Consider the following 15356-nt stretch of genomic DNA (forward strand, 5'->3'; position numbering starts at 1 on the left):
CATGTGCTGCAATCACCAATAAAATCAAGCAAACAAGCTTTTACTTCGATTATATTTTTGTAAGCCTATATGAGATAATGTGGCTGGCTGAGCAATGTTTAATAACGTAATTTCAGTCCTAATGCAAGTTTCAATGGGTATAGGAGTTTATTCAGCTCCCATTGGAGGAAGGATGGAAAGCCATATGGAATACATTTCACCAGGGAAGCCTGAGTTAGGGAATTCAGAAATTCCTCCAATAAGGAGAGTTGTAGGCCTGAGTATTTCTAGAAGGAGATTTGGAATTGTGGTTGATGGGAACCCCAATTTAAGACTATGAAGACTTCTGAAAGGCAAGGAAAAGGAAAACATGATAATATAAAAAATGAAGCTGGGAAAACAAAGAAGCAAAAGAGGCAAAAGTTTCAGAGTTCAACTAAGAGGGGAACCATGGCTTGAAAAAGGGGGTTTGGAATAAACTGCTTTACTAATGTCACACTACCTTTACATTCTTCCAGATGCAATTTGATAATGGTATATTATCCTTTTCATATATTATTAGATTTGATTTGCTAGTCTTTTGTTTAAAGTTTTGCATTCATGATTTTGAGAGACACTGGCATACAATGTGTCTTTCTCTTAATACCCTTGTCAGAGGTTAGATCCATGGTTATGCTGACCTCATAAAAGAATTCAGGTAGTTTTTCTATATTCTGAGAGAGTTTATGTATATGTCTAAAAAAGTTCACATGTGAAACCATGGCTTTAATGCATTATTCAATTTCTTAAGTAGGTACAGAACTATTCACATTTTCAGTTTCTTCCCATGCCTAATTTGGAAAATTACATTTTTAAGAAATTTGTTCATTTAAATGTTTAACTTATTGGAATAGAGTTGTCCATTATACTCTTTCTTAGCTTTGTATGCCTGTAGAATATGTAATCATATACCATTAAATTTTTTTTTGATTTGATATTTTCCTTTTTTTATGAGTTTTGTTACTATTTTTTCAAATTTTTAAATCTTATAAAACTAAATTTGATTTCATTGAGTTCATTTATTTTCTATTTCTTTGTATATTTATCTTTATTATTTATTTTCTTTCTTTTATTTTGATTGATTTGTTGATATTTTTCTAGCTTCTTTAGACGGATTCTTCAGTGATTAATCTTTAGGCTTTCTTCTTTTCCACAATATGCATTTAAGTATATACATTTTACTTAGCACTGCTTTAAGTTTTTTTAAATGTTTATTTATTTTGAGAGAGAGAGCGAGCACAAGTGGGAGAGAGAGAGAGAGAGAGAGAGAGAATCCCAAACAGGTTCAGAGCTGCCACTGCAGAGCCCGGATGCAGGGCTCTATCTCATCAACCATGAGATCATGACCTGAGCTGATATCGAGTTGGATGCTTAATAACCGACTAAGCTACCCAGGCACTCCTTCTATTTTGAGAGAGAGAAAGAGTACTTAGCACTGCTTTAGCTGCATTCTAGAAGTTTCTGTTTGTTTTTCATTTTCATTTAGCTCAAAATATTATCTTGACAATTTGTCCAATGGGCTATTTAGAAGTGTGTTATTTAGTTGCTGAAGAGTTAGAGACTTCCTTTTTTTTTCTTTTAAGGTATATGTATTCATTTTTGAGAGAGACAGAGACAGTGCAAGTGGGGGAGGGGCAGAGAGAGAGGGAAAGAGAAAATCCCAAGCAGTCTCTGCACAGAGAGCAGAGCCCAGAGCGCAGAGCCCCCCTCAGGGCTGGAACTCACAAACCTAACCATGAGACCACGATCTGAGCCAATACCAAGAGTCCCTTGTTTAACCAACTGAGCCACTCAGGTGCCCCTTCTTTTTGTTTTATTTGCTTCTAGCTTAATTCCACAGATAAATATTCTGTAATATTTATATTATATTCTGTAATATTTATCTGACCACAGTGGCACAAACCTTGAGCTATTTTCTTAAATACTCCAAGTGCCCTTGGGGGAAGTAGTGTATTCTGTTGTTAATGAGTAGAATGTTCTATATGTCAGTCACTTTTGTTAATAGTGATGCTCAAATATTTTATATGCTTCCTGATTATTTTTGCCTTCTTTTATGAGTTACTGAAATAGGTTTGGGAAAATATCCTACAATGAGTGTGGATGTGGGTATTTTTCATATAATTTTAATCTATATATTATCTATATATTTTAAAGCTAGATTTTGGGTATACAAAGATATAATATGGTGATGTCTTCACAGTATGTTCAACTTTTCCTCATTAGGAAATGCATCTTTATTTCTATTGATACTTCTTAAAGTATTTTTGTTTGATTTTAGTAAAGATCTTTCTTTTGGTTAATATTGCATGGCATCTCCTTTTGTATCCTTTTACTTTCAATCTTTCTTATATTTAAGGAACGCTTATTGTAATTAGAAAAGTTAGGTCTATTTTCATCCAGACTGAAAATGTCCACTGGCTATTTTCTGTATTTTCATCTGTGTAATGGTTGCATTGCCAGTTCCATGGTACTATACCCATGTTATGAAATTCACTGAAGTGTGTACTTATATATGTACTCTTTTATAGATATGTTGACATATATATCATATTAATACATATAACAATCTTAAATAAAAATATAGTTTCAATAATACTCCTCTGGGTTAACTTCTGTAAGCTGCCCAGACAGGGTGAATCTCTCCCTCTGTGCTCACAATACATTATTCATGTGTCTTTTTGAACATTCATATAGGTATATTGAAATGTGCCTGTTTACTCAGCAGATTAATAACTAAATCATTCATTCTTTGAGGAGGGCTCTATGGAATGCAAGGGCATGTTTTCCTAAGTGATCATAGTAATCCATCTTGTAATCAATTTTGATTTCAGAAAAAAAACGTAAGTAATATTCTCTTCAGCTCTGCCCTAGGCTTGCTGTGGTGACCCTAGAGATAAAGATGGCCCACCAGGGACTTGGGGTATCTGTCTTCAAGAAGCTCAAGCTTACCTGCATGACATCTACATTCTTCAATTTTTTTTTGCTCCTTTTTTCTTAGTCCTAGAATCCTGCCACAATTCTCCTTTTTTTCTTCAGTCTTCACTGACTTTACCAAGTGGTCAAGATGTGTGCTATATGTGTGATTAAGAGAGATTTCTTTTTGAAGAAACACCCCTTCATGTCTTGGTTCAACTTGGATTGATCTTCCATAATACTGGCTCCTTGACTTATCATACAGAATAGAAGTTTCTTCTCTTTAAGTTCATAGGAAGATTATTTTTACCCTTGTATAAAGAACTGTTGTGAATTCTGCATATGAATCCAAGTTACTGTACTACCTCTAGTGTAATTAGTGCAACCTTCTGCTGAAACATCGTCTACCAATGCCTGATCCTGCAGATCTTTATACAATTGGCAGCATCTTTGTGCTTCTTCAATGGTTTCCATCTCTTTTCTATAATAAGAGCATATTACTTTAAATAATCCAAATTCCTTTTCTCCTCTTCTTTGCACAGAATTATCTACAAATTTCTTCAGTCCTTGGTAGAAAACAATGCTTAGTATCTCCAAATTTTATAGCAGCAGCCAAGTCTCAAGCCCAGCCAACAAGGCAGTGCAAAGGCATATCATCCAGGCATGTCTTATATTGACATCTCTTTCCAGACAAGAAAAAACTCTTATTGTTTTAGAAACTGGGCTTCCATGCAGGTTGTGTAAAAAATATTGTTTAGTGTGCAATTTTACAAAGAAGTCTCCCTGGCTTTCTCTATTTAATAAAAACAAACAAATAAACAAAACAAATAAAAAAGAACATTGCACATTGGAAGAACCAATATTGTTAAAATGTCCCTATTATCTAAGCAATCTACAGATTTAATGCAATCTCTATCAATTTACCAAAAGCATTTTTCACAGAATTACAGCAAATAATCCTAAACTTTGTAAGGAACCATAAAAACAATCCTGAGCAGCCAAAGCAATCTTGAAAAAGAACAAAGCTGGAGGTTATCACAATCCCAAATTTCAAGATACACTACAAAGCTGTAGTAATCAAGACAATTTAGTGCTGGCACAATAATAGACATATAAATCAGTAGAACAGAATAGAAAGTCCAAAATAAACCCATGCTTTTATGGTCAGTTAATTTACAACAGAAGAGGCAAGAAATACTATGAGAACAAAAGTTTCTTCAACAAATGGTGTTGGGAAAACTGGACAGCTACATGCAAAAGAACTGAATTAGACCACTTTCTTACACCATACGCAAAAATAAACTCAAAATGGATTAAAGATCTAAATGGGAGACCCGAAACCATAAAATTCCTAGAAGAAAACATAGGCAGTAATCTCTTTGACATTAGTCATAAAAACATTTTTTTAGATATGTCTCCTGAGGCAAAGGAAACAAAAGCAAAAGTAAACTACTGGGACTACACACACACAAAAAAGCTTTTGCATGGCAAAGGAAACCATCAACAAAACAAAAAGACAAACTTGTGAATGGGAGAAGATATTTGCAAATGGTGGATCCAGTAAGGGATTAGTATCCAAAATATATAAAAACATACAACTCAACACCAAAAAACCCAAATAATCTAATTTAAACATGGGCAGAGGACCTGAACAGACATTTTTCCAAGGAAGACATACAAACTGCCAGAAAACACACAAAAAGATGCTCAATATCACTAATCATTAGGAAAATGCAAATCAAAACCACAATGAGATATCACTTTACACCCGTCAGAATGGCTAAAATAAAAAATGCAAGAAATACCAAGTGTTGGCGAGGATGTGGAGAAAAAAGAGCCTTATGCATTGTTGGTGGGAATGCAAGCTGCTGCAGCCACAGTGGAAAACATTATGAAAGTTTCTCAGAAAGTAAAAAATAGAATTGCCATACGATCCAATAATTCCACCACTGGGTATTTACCCAAAGAAAACAAAAACACTAATTCAAAAAGATATATGCACTCCTATGTTTATTTCAGTATTATTCACAATAGCCAAGATATGAAAGAAACACAAGTGTCCCTTTATTGATTAATACATGAAGAAGATGTGAGATATAAATACACACACACACAATGAAATATTACTCAGCCATAAAAAAAAGAATGAAATCTTACCATTTGCAACAACATGGATGGGTCTAGAGGGTATAATGTTGAGTGAAATAAGTCAGTGAGATAAAAAGACAGATACTATATCATTTCACTCATATGTGGAATTTAAGAAACAAAACAAATGAATAAACAAAAACAAAAAGAGACAAGCAAAAAGCCAGACTCTTAAATACAGAGAACAAACTGGTGGCTGCTAGAGGGGAGGTGGGTGGAGTGATGGGTGAGATAGATAAAGGAAATTAAGAATGCACTTATCTTGATGAGCACTGAGAAATGTACAGAATTGCTGAATCATTATATTGTACACCTGAAACTAAAATAACACTGTGAAACAAACCAAAACAAAACATTGGACAGAATATTTTATATCTTCTGCCTTGATTAGCACCTTTTCCCCCAAATTACAATTTCAAATTTGGTCAATTTGTAGCCTTTTAACAGTAAATTTCAATATTGCATGTTCATAGTTAATCAGTACCCTTGGCTGATCTCTAGGGTGATGATTTTACTTCTAAACAAATTCTGTTTTCATTTTGAGGACAGATTTTTCGGAGTCAAAAATAAATCCAATGCAATTTCTAGTCTCCTCCTCCAGTCTTCCAGGAATGCAGCTGCTATCTACCCAACTAATTAGTCAAGCCAGAAAATTAAAAGTCATCTGTCACACCTGCTCCTTGAACCTCACACCTATTCCGTCATTGTTACTGGAACCTATCGATTCACTTTTAAACAGTTTTTAAATCAATGAACTCATCAACATTTATGTCATCATTACCCTAACCTAGCCACTCTTGGCTCTCCTCAGAGTGAATGCAAGCAATGGCCTCCCACATGTCCATCCACATATCTTTTATTTAAGCAGTCTCTGAAGAAAAATCCTTTCACAGTATGAAACTGATTACATCAGCCCATTTCTCCTAAAGACAAAACCCAGAATCTTTATTAACACTCACATAGAAGGGGAGGGGGGAAAAAGACTCACATAGAAACTCACACACACACACACACACACACACACACACACACAAGGATTCACATGGCCCTATATGGTCTGACATCTTTCTACCCCTCCAATTTCTTCTCACTTCAAGCATTCACTGAATGCACCCCAGCCACACCCCCTCCTTCTGTTCCTAGAATAGGCTACACTCCTTCCCTTAATCATACTTCAGATACCAACAAAAGCTTTGTTGACCATCCTGAGTGGATCAAACTCCCCCACTTTTACAATTACAGCAATTGCAACATTAACAATGTAACATTTCTGTGTCTGATTATGCAATCAATGTTTGTCATTTTCCCTGAACAAAAGCTAAATGCAGACATAAACCAGTTTTATTTTTTGTTCATAACTATCACGAGAACCTTGCACAAGATGTGACACATAGTCTTAGCTCATTAATAATTTGTTGAATGAATTAATGAAAAAAATGATCTGACAACCTTACAATAAATGAAAGCAATTTTAATTTCGATTACTATATCCTCTTAAAATTTCTAAAGCCTTACTATTTTACTAAGGCATGTTATTAAAAATAATTTCCTTATTTTTTTCCCTTTCCATATTTCTTATACTTCTTGGCAATCTGTTTGTTTTCTCTGTTTCCCCTCTTCTCTTTCAAGAGAAATCCTGTGCTCCAATCAAAGCAAATCTTACCACCCTCTCTTCTTCTCCAGTTTTCCCTTTCACTCATTATTAGAATAAGCCTGGGGCTCTTTGGTTAGGAGATATTCCTTATAGAAATAAGTGAGGAAAGGGCAATAATAATGGCTAACATCTACTGAAGGCTTCGTGATGCGTTAGGCACTAGGTTCAGCACTTTACACAGATTGGCTTCAACTTCAAAAAAACCCCTTAGGTAAGGGCTAAAACAATTCTCACTTTAATGAGGAAAAATGTGAGGCACAAAGGAGTTAGTAATTTTTCAAGATCAGAAGGATGAGAAATGGTTGAGCCCCTGTCTGAACCTAGAAAGCCTGAGTCTACTGTCTATGATCTTCGTCACTAACCAGTATGCTACTGTTGCCCTAAAGCAACAAAGCAATTCAAAGCAGTGGTGGTGAGCCTGGAAAAGGCAATGATTCATATTTTTTGCATTCTTTTTTGTGCTTGTCACACACCCCCTACCCCACACAGTTTCTAGCACAAACTCTAGAAAATAGCCAATGAAATATCAGTAGAATAAATTAGTGAATGAAAGAATTGATTAACAAAGCACTCCATCAAGTGGTATGATTTAAGGTGTTGAAAAAACAGTGATTGCTAAGCAGCATGTATTAAGAATAATCTGAAGGATAGATTGTAGGGGGCAGTTTTGAAAAAAACTCTAGTATCTAGATACATAATAATTTACACATTAAGTGGTGGGGCTTGCACTAGAGTATAATTGTGACGCTGGTCAGATTGATACCTTTTACAAAATTCCTAAACATGAAGTTCTTTTTCTATTTTTTTTTCTGACTTCCATTAAATATCTATAGAAGGACAGATAAAGCAGATAATAAGAAAGGGAAGGCAATTTAAATCTATAAACTGTTTAAATATCCCTTAAAACAGATTAAAATAATTACACAATTACTCTCCAAAAAAGCCAGCTTCTGCCGTAACAGAACTTATTTCCCATTTAATATCCCATAGAAATTTCATTGACCTCTTTCGTTGTAGTTTTAGTGATAAAGAAGGAACTTAAACTGTTTCCAAAAAGGCTTTCTCTTTTTTTTTCAACTCTATTATATTCTTTCTCTTTCCAAGACCATATTAAATTTAGACTCAAGTTTCTAAATGCTACTGCAATAGACAGAATGACATCCTCCCCCTCCACCAAGGATGCCCATGTCCCAATCCACAGAACCTGTCAATATGTTACCTTACCTGGCAAAAGGGACTTCGTAGATGTGATTAAGTTAAAGATCTTGTGTTAGGGAGATTACCCTGGTTTATCTGAGTGGATCCAATGTAATCACAAGGGTCCTTACAAGAAGGAGGTGAGATGTCAGAGTCAGAGATGCTGGAAAAAACAAGGAAACAGGTTTTTCTCTAGAGTCTCCACAAAGAATGCAGTCCTCAGACACCTTGATGTTAGGTGTCTCCAATATTATAAGATAGTCATAGTGACTTTGGGTTGTTTTAGGCCACTATGTTTGTGATATTTGCTACAATATCAATAGGAATTTAATACCCCTTTAGTATGACCATAAATTTATTTTTTTTTGTTTTAAGGTTGTCAAAGGAACAAAGAACTAGAATTGATTCACCTAAAAAAGTCAATTATTTAGTTACTGCTGAGAACAGAGAATAAAAGCAATTCTTGGCATATTCTAAAGAATTCCAGTTTTTTGTTTTGTTTTCAGAGATGCTTTAAGTGGCTTCAATATATCTTAGTTTTTCAAGACTGGATTACCCCTGGAGGAGTACAAGATTGATAGTGGGAGAAGGGTGACTAGTCAATGTAACTGTAAATACCTATCGACGATGATTTAGGTATGTGCTAACTTTGTGAAGTACCAAATATTTTATGCAGTTGTGTAAGATTATTAGAGGGAAAAAAAATAGCTCCTGAGAGTTAATGATATAAATCTAAGCATACAACAGTTGGATATACAAATTTCACTACCTAAAAAAATTCTGGAATTACATTATTCAAACCAAAATTTTCCAGAAAATTAAAAGCAATGTTTACATTTTCCTTTGTGTTGATTACACCCTTTTACCCATACCCTAAACTACAACTCACATTTCAAAATGTTTACTTTCCACTAGAATACAGTGTTCTATTAATTTACCACTATAAAACTTAATTTCACTTTTGTATCCAATTAATAGATGTTTATCTTTTTTCATTTGTTGTACATCTAATCAATTCTATCTACTGGTCAGAACTTCTCCAAGGTTGATTGAATATATATTTAAATAACAGTGGAAAGGATCCCTGTCTTGGTATAATTTTACATTCAAATACAACAGACAGTTGTTTTTTCCCCTAAAAAACCCTTTACTCTTTATATGTTATTACTGAAACTATGTAGATAGAAAAGAAATAATTCCAACTCTCTTCTGGCTGTGCATGTTAAATGTTGTGTAATTAGCAAGTTTTAATCCTCAAATTTAAGAAAAAAACCTTTTATGTGCCAGACATTCCTATCACCTCTGTTACAATTACCCAGGGAAAATTCTCACATCCCAAAGTTTTGCTCTCCTAGTAGCTGCAGAGTGCAAACTGACAGGCTGTGATCTCACTAGGTGATGCCAAGAGAATGTGTATTTCTGCCTGATTGCACGAAAGCAAAGTTCTGATGAATGTCCCAAGCCGGAGGCTTAGGCGAGACCTCTAGAATCTAGAATCTAGATTTTTTTTTTACATTTATTTATTTTTGAGAGACAGAGAGACAGAGCACAAGTGGGGGAGGGGCAGAGAGGAGACACAGAATTCAAAACTGGCTCCAGGCTCTGAGCCGTCAGCACAGAGCCCGACGCAGGGCTCAAACCCAAAAACCATGAGATCATGATCTGAGCCGAAGTCGGATGCCTAACCAACTGAGCCACCCAGGTGCCCCTGGAATCTAGAATCTAAAAGGAGCTATTTAAAATGTAAAAAAAAGAGCTTATTCCTCAGTAATTTATTGGTCTGGCACAGTATTTTTCAGTTAAAGGATGTATCTTTGTGCCCGAATTACATTCTTCTTACATAAGGATAAACATTTCGACCTCATAAAAACTGAAGAATTGGTAACTATTCTTCCTTAAATGTCCTTGTTATTGACTTAATCATCATGTTGCAGTTGAACTTCATCATATCAAACAGTTCATTTAAGTGGTGTCTACCATTGGCCCTTGTAGTTCATTCAACAGTCTTCTGAAATTTCCCCGACTTAATAAGTTCAGTTCCAGCCTGTTTCATGGTCAGACTATAACTTGTTAGTCTTCTATTAATTTCATTATAGGCAATTGTTTAAGAAATTCTCTTAAAGAGTTGTCAAATGGAGAGAATTCAACAGGTTTTATAGTTACTCTGCCTTTGGGTATACTCTAGCCACATAATAAATTCCAGAAACAACGTGGACTCTCAGGTAGCCTCAGGAATGTATTATAATTTCTATGATCCCTATAGTGAGGAGGTTTGAGTGAGCCTACTTATTCACTTTTCCCATCTTTGGGAACTGAACCAATTAAAGTCGGTCAAGGACCCAGTAAGTATTAAAATAGGCTCAGAATTTTTACTAGTAAAGCTGGATTGAAGAATGTAGCAGGGTATTTCTATCTTTATTTTGAGCCTAGGATTCAAGACCCTCAAGTCTCTGTTCTATTCATTACATTGCAGGTGGACAAGTTGGGCCTAAAACAATCCTTGCTTCTTCAGCTTACTCCATGGAATTTATAAGGGCAAGCATGTGCTGTGTCTGGACACAGCTCACTCCAACAGGACAAGAGAGGGTGTGTATAGCTGCCTAAATTATAATGCTTTGGTCTGAACCTCATGAGTATGTGACTCAGGGAACAGCATTGGAATGCTCACTTCTACCTTTAGGGAGAACTGAATGCTGGAGCAAGGTAGGAAGGGAGGATGGGATGATGTATTGCTTCCTGGGATATGGAATGGAAGTGCCTTCACAGAAATACAGACATTCAGCAATAGCTTCCTGAACCCCAGAAAAATACCTTCACGTGTTGGGTATATGACATCGTGATTCCAAGTATTTGAAGTATTTCTGTAGAGCTGCTTAGAACTTGCACTCGGCAGACATGACTTTAAATCCCAAACTGCCACCTTTCAGTTAGAGCATTGGGCAAATATCTTAAGTGTATAAACCTCAGTTTCTCCATCTGGAAAGGGCAATTATATCAGTTTCTATTTCACAGGGTGATGTGGATATTAAGTGAGATATTGCATGTAAAACACTATTTAAAGTTCCTAACCTGTAGAAAGGATCCACCAAAATGATAATTATAATAGTAGTTGTCATAATTATTATTTTATTATTTTTATTATCATTCTAAAATGAATATGTTCTTTGTTTGGAAGTGAACTTATTTATATATTCACATATAGATCCATGGTGCCTATTCACTTATTGAAATCAGTATTTAACTGTAACCCAGGGTCAGCAAACACAGCCCATAGGCCAATTTCATCCCTAAATCCCTGTTTTTCCCCTTATAAACAAATTTGTATTGGAACACAGCCACACTGATTCATTTACATCTTGTTTATGGCTGCCTTTGAGCCACAATGGCAGTTTGAGTAGCTAGGACAGACACTAAACACAATCCAGCTCACAAACCCTAAGGTATTTACTTTCGGGCCCTGTAGAGAAAAAATGGGACAATTACTCCTAACCTCTGTGCAGGAATATATGAAAATTAAAATGGGCCCAACTTGGATGGTAAGAAACTCTTATGGCAATTCAAAATTAGATGGAGTATCAATACATTTTGAAAAAGGTGTTGATTAAAAATGCTAAATTGCCTCTGATTTGGGTTCATGGGGCAGTCAGACTTTGGAAAATTTGCCGAGATAATACTGGGTTTGGTCCCTTCAACCAGACAGAAATAGGCATGTTTTGGTTTTATATTATTGTTTCTCTTTTTTTAAGTTTATTTATTTATTTTGAGAGAGAAAGAGAGAGACAGAACATGTGTGAGCAGGGGAGGGGCAGAGAGGGAGGGAGAGAGAGAGAATCCCAAGCAGGGGACTCAGTGACTCACAAAGAACTCATGAACTGAACCCTGAGACCATGATGAGCCAAAATCAAGAATAGGATGCTTTACTGACTGAGCCACTCAGGTGCCCCTATTACTGTTTTTTAATAAAACGTTTTTAAGCAAATTGGTCTTTTACATCTTTACTAATTTTCTTTCCTCATTTGAGATTGCCATTCATAATAGGCAATTGCCTATTCCATAGGAATTGCCATTCCTAATAGCTTAAGAGAAATACTAATTCCTTTACTTACTATCTTTTTTCATGAACAGTGGAGTATTTTGAGGGTAAAATTTTTTCTCAATCCTGCTTTTTCTAGATCCCCTAGACGTTGTTACGAAGTATTTTCCTTTTTACTGTTTCTTAGTTTGTAATTTTATTTTTTTGTTCCCTTTAAGAGTTGGGTGTGCCTCTTAATTCCTAAATAATTATAAAACATTTTAAAATCTTTTTTCTAGTTTTATTATGAGAATGTGAGCTATAAACACTTTACTTTTTTGATTTAAGATGTTCTTCTTATCCAAGTGCATGATTAAGTTTTGTAAATGTTCCATAGGTATACAATAAAGACTATTCTTTATTTGGTGAATTTTAGCCTCCCCCTCCTGCAAATATAGCCATGGTTATGTAATCAAATATATTTATTGAATTATTCATAGTCTTTGTCTTTGTTTTTTTGTCTACTATCTCAATCCAATTCCAGAATGGTTGTATTGAAATCAATTTGCACTAAGAGGAAACAAAATAAAGCACAGTATGACCTTATTTGTGCATATGTAAAATTATCCTTAGATGTGTTGCGAACTTAGTTATTTCCAAGTGTTACTACCATCCTGACTTCCATCACCCACTCGCTATTTTCATTAAATCAGGTTTTCTATCATTGCAAACATTCCTATTTTTAAAGCTGATATATGAAAGAGCACTGGTACTGATTGGCCCTGTAAATATTTGGAAAATTCTTTTTTTTTTTTTTTAGTTTATTTATTTATTTTGAGAGAGACAGAGAGTGTGAGCAGGGAAGGGGCAGGGAGGGAAGGAAAGAAAGAATCCCAAGCAGGCTGTCAAGGCAGAGCCAGATGCTGGGCTCAGTCTCACTAACCGTGAGGTCATGACCTGAGCTGAGATCAAGAGGCTCACACTTAAAACAGACTGAGCCACCCAGGTGCCTCTGGACAATTCCTTAAACCTAAGAATGTTTCTCTTGCATGGCTGTTTTTCAGTACAGTAACTAAGAAATACAAAGTAACATGCCTTTGACTGTAGCTGCTTTGAGTATGTGCCCAGCGATACGCTAGCTGCCTGAGTTTTGCCTGTGGTGGATTAATTTTCATTTCCAAGATGTGATCCTATCACAGGACACTAGGTGGAGCTAAAATCTCACTTAATGCTTCTCATAAGGCACGCTGATTGGCTTTCTACCACATCTACTCTGATTTAGATTGTTTTTTACTGTGCCATTTTCATGATCCTCATATACAGACCACAATCAAGAGTGATATGTTTTGTTTGTTTGCACAATAGTCTGATATTTCTTAAAAAATTAGAAAGGAAAGAAATGCAAGTCATTTTGATGTATTGCCTGCATTAGTCTGCTTTATGTAAACCAAAAGATAAAGGGGAAAAAAAAAGACTGTGTAGCTATAGAGAAAACAATGTTAAAGGAAGTGCAAAGGAAGGAAAATTTTCATAAGTCATGGAAAGCACTAGCCCAATAGCTTGCTTCTCAATGTTTCTCGGAAGATAGAATGCAAACCAGAACAACTGTTTTGTCTAGATTGTAAAACCAGGCAAAAGAAATCTGATACTTCAAAATCTATTGCACAAAGTCAAACGTGGAAAAAACAAAAGCTTTAAAATTAAAGTATCTAGATATATAGAAAGTCCAAGTATTTTGACGTTTACAGTGGCTTTATGTTGGTGCAGCTAGCTGTTTTTTCTAAGCTGCTTCTTTACAGGGGACTAATTCAATTGTTTCTGAGGGAAGAAGTTAGGAGCTACATTTGCAAGAGTTGTAAAAGATACAACTTTTTGTAAAAGATACAAATTAAAATGATTTTTAAAAGTAGGGTGTAGCCTGATGAATAAAAATATTAGTAAGCAAAATTAGGAACTGAATACACAAGCCAGGTGTAATTCATTTAAATGTCAAAGACTCAAGGACAAAGCCCTCAATACACCTAAAACATTCCCTCCAAAAATAAGGAGGCTGCATCCATGGGGTGAGATTACAGTCTCAGGCATATTACTGCTCACTTACCTCTATAAATGGCAATTGGTAGAGCTGAGTATTCATATGAGAAATCTTAGAATTATTGTATGTATTGAATTTTACAAATTGATCTGCAATCCACTTATTCTTCCTATTATTGCTTCTTCCAGGAATCTCGATACTTGGAAAAATATGCCTTCGTTGATCAATATAGTCTTGAAAATAAAGAAAGCTGGGAGGAGACGTTAGCACTCAGGCCTGGTCCACATTTGTAATTTTTTATATTGTTTTGACATCCACTGGCTACCTTCTTGAAATGCTCCCAATGCTGAATGAACTGTGATGCTTTTGGAAGATTTGCTGGTTTGTCATGCATTGTTTCAGGAGCAAGTGCTAAAGTCTCATCCCAGCTTTCTTTATTTTCAAGACTATATTGATCAACGAAGGCATATTTTTCCAAGTATTTTTAAACTGTTTATAGATTTTCTGACCAAAGGTATTCACTTTCACTTAGGTGAACTTTGTTTTTAATGTCTTCACCGCCCTTTACAAGACTCACACTGCCAAGTATCCCAGAGTGCACTAAGTAGGATCATTTTCTAACCTTTATCACAGACTTAACAATGAACATTTCTCCTTCCAGAACATACCCAGAGACAATGCTTAAATCCAAAGTCCTCCTTCAGTGCTCAGTCGATGGTGCATATGGCCATTATCATGAGGATCCGGGACTTAGAACGTATGTCTACAGAACCAGAACTTCTCGCATTTTCATAGCCTGTGATATCAACGTCAACTACAAATTCTACTTCCTGAGCCTGGAAAACTCCCAGCTTCACTGTATTATGCCGATTGGGTCTGTGGGAATATGCCGTGCACTTCCTGCATCTCCTTTTCCAGATCACTTTGGCTGTTGAAGGGCTGGTAGCGAACGTAAATGTCATCTTTTAGTGTGAAAGAAAACTCACGGTGTGAAAGTAATTTTTTATCACTTCGTTATAGCGGAGCCAGCGATACTACTGGGCGGAGGGAAAGAGCCTCAGCAAACAAAGTTGAAGCAGCTGGGTCAGCTCAACCAGTCAAACTTCTCCGACTCCGCAGAGCGCGGAACTCTGTGCCACAGGATTACCGCGAGATTTGGCGGGAACAGCACCGCCCAAGCCTGCGCCACAGGTCCGACCGGCGCCCTCTGCAGGGGCCGCTGGAAATCGTAGTTCCCACTTTGGGGCTGGCCTCTGGATCGTAGTGCTCCCCTGGTCTCTGTACACCCTCCAGGAGGCCGCACCTATTCCAGAAAAAAGGGGTTTGTGCGGAAAGGTGAGCTCTTGAGCAGACTGGGAATGAATAACCAGAGAAAGACA

At 36.0% G+C, this 15356-nt stretch overlaps 1 pseudogene; it reads right to left on the bottom strand.

Annotated features, from left to right (window-relative positions):
- Positions 1 to 14200: 14200 nt before the first annotated feature.
- Positions 14201 to 15356, bottom strand: part of LOC123596900 — a 66234-nt pseudogene continuing 65078 nt past the window's right edge.

Source organism: Leopardus geoffroyi, chromosome C1 (genome assembly GCF_018350155.1).
Source record: "Leopardus geoffroyi isolate Oge1 chromosome C1, O.geoffroyi_Oge1_pat1.0, whole genome shotgun sequence".
Taxonomy (NCBI): Eukaryota; Metazoa; Chordata; class Mammalia; order Carnivora; family Felidae; genus Leopardus; species Leopardus geoffroyi.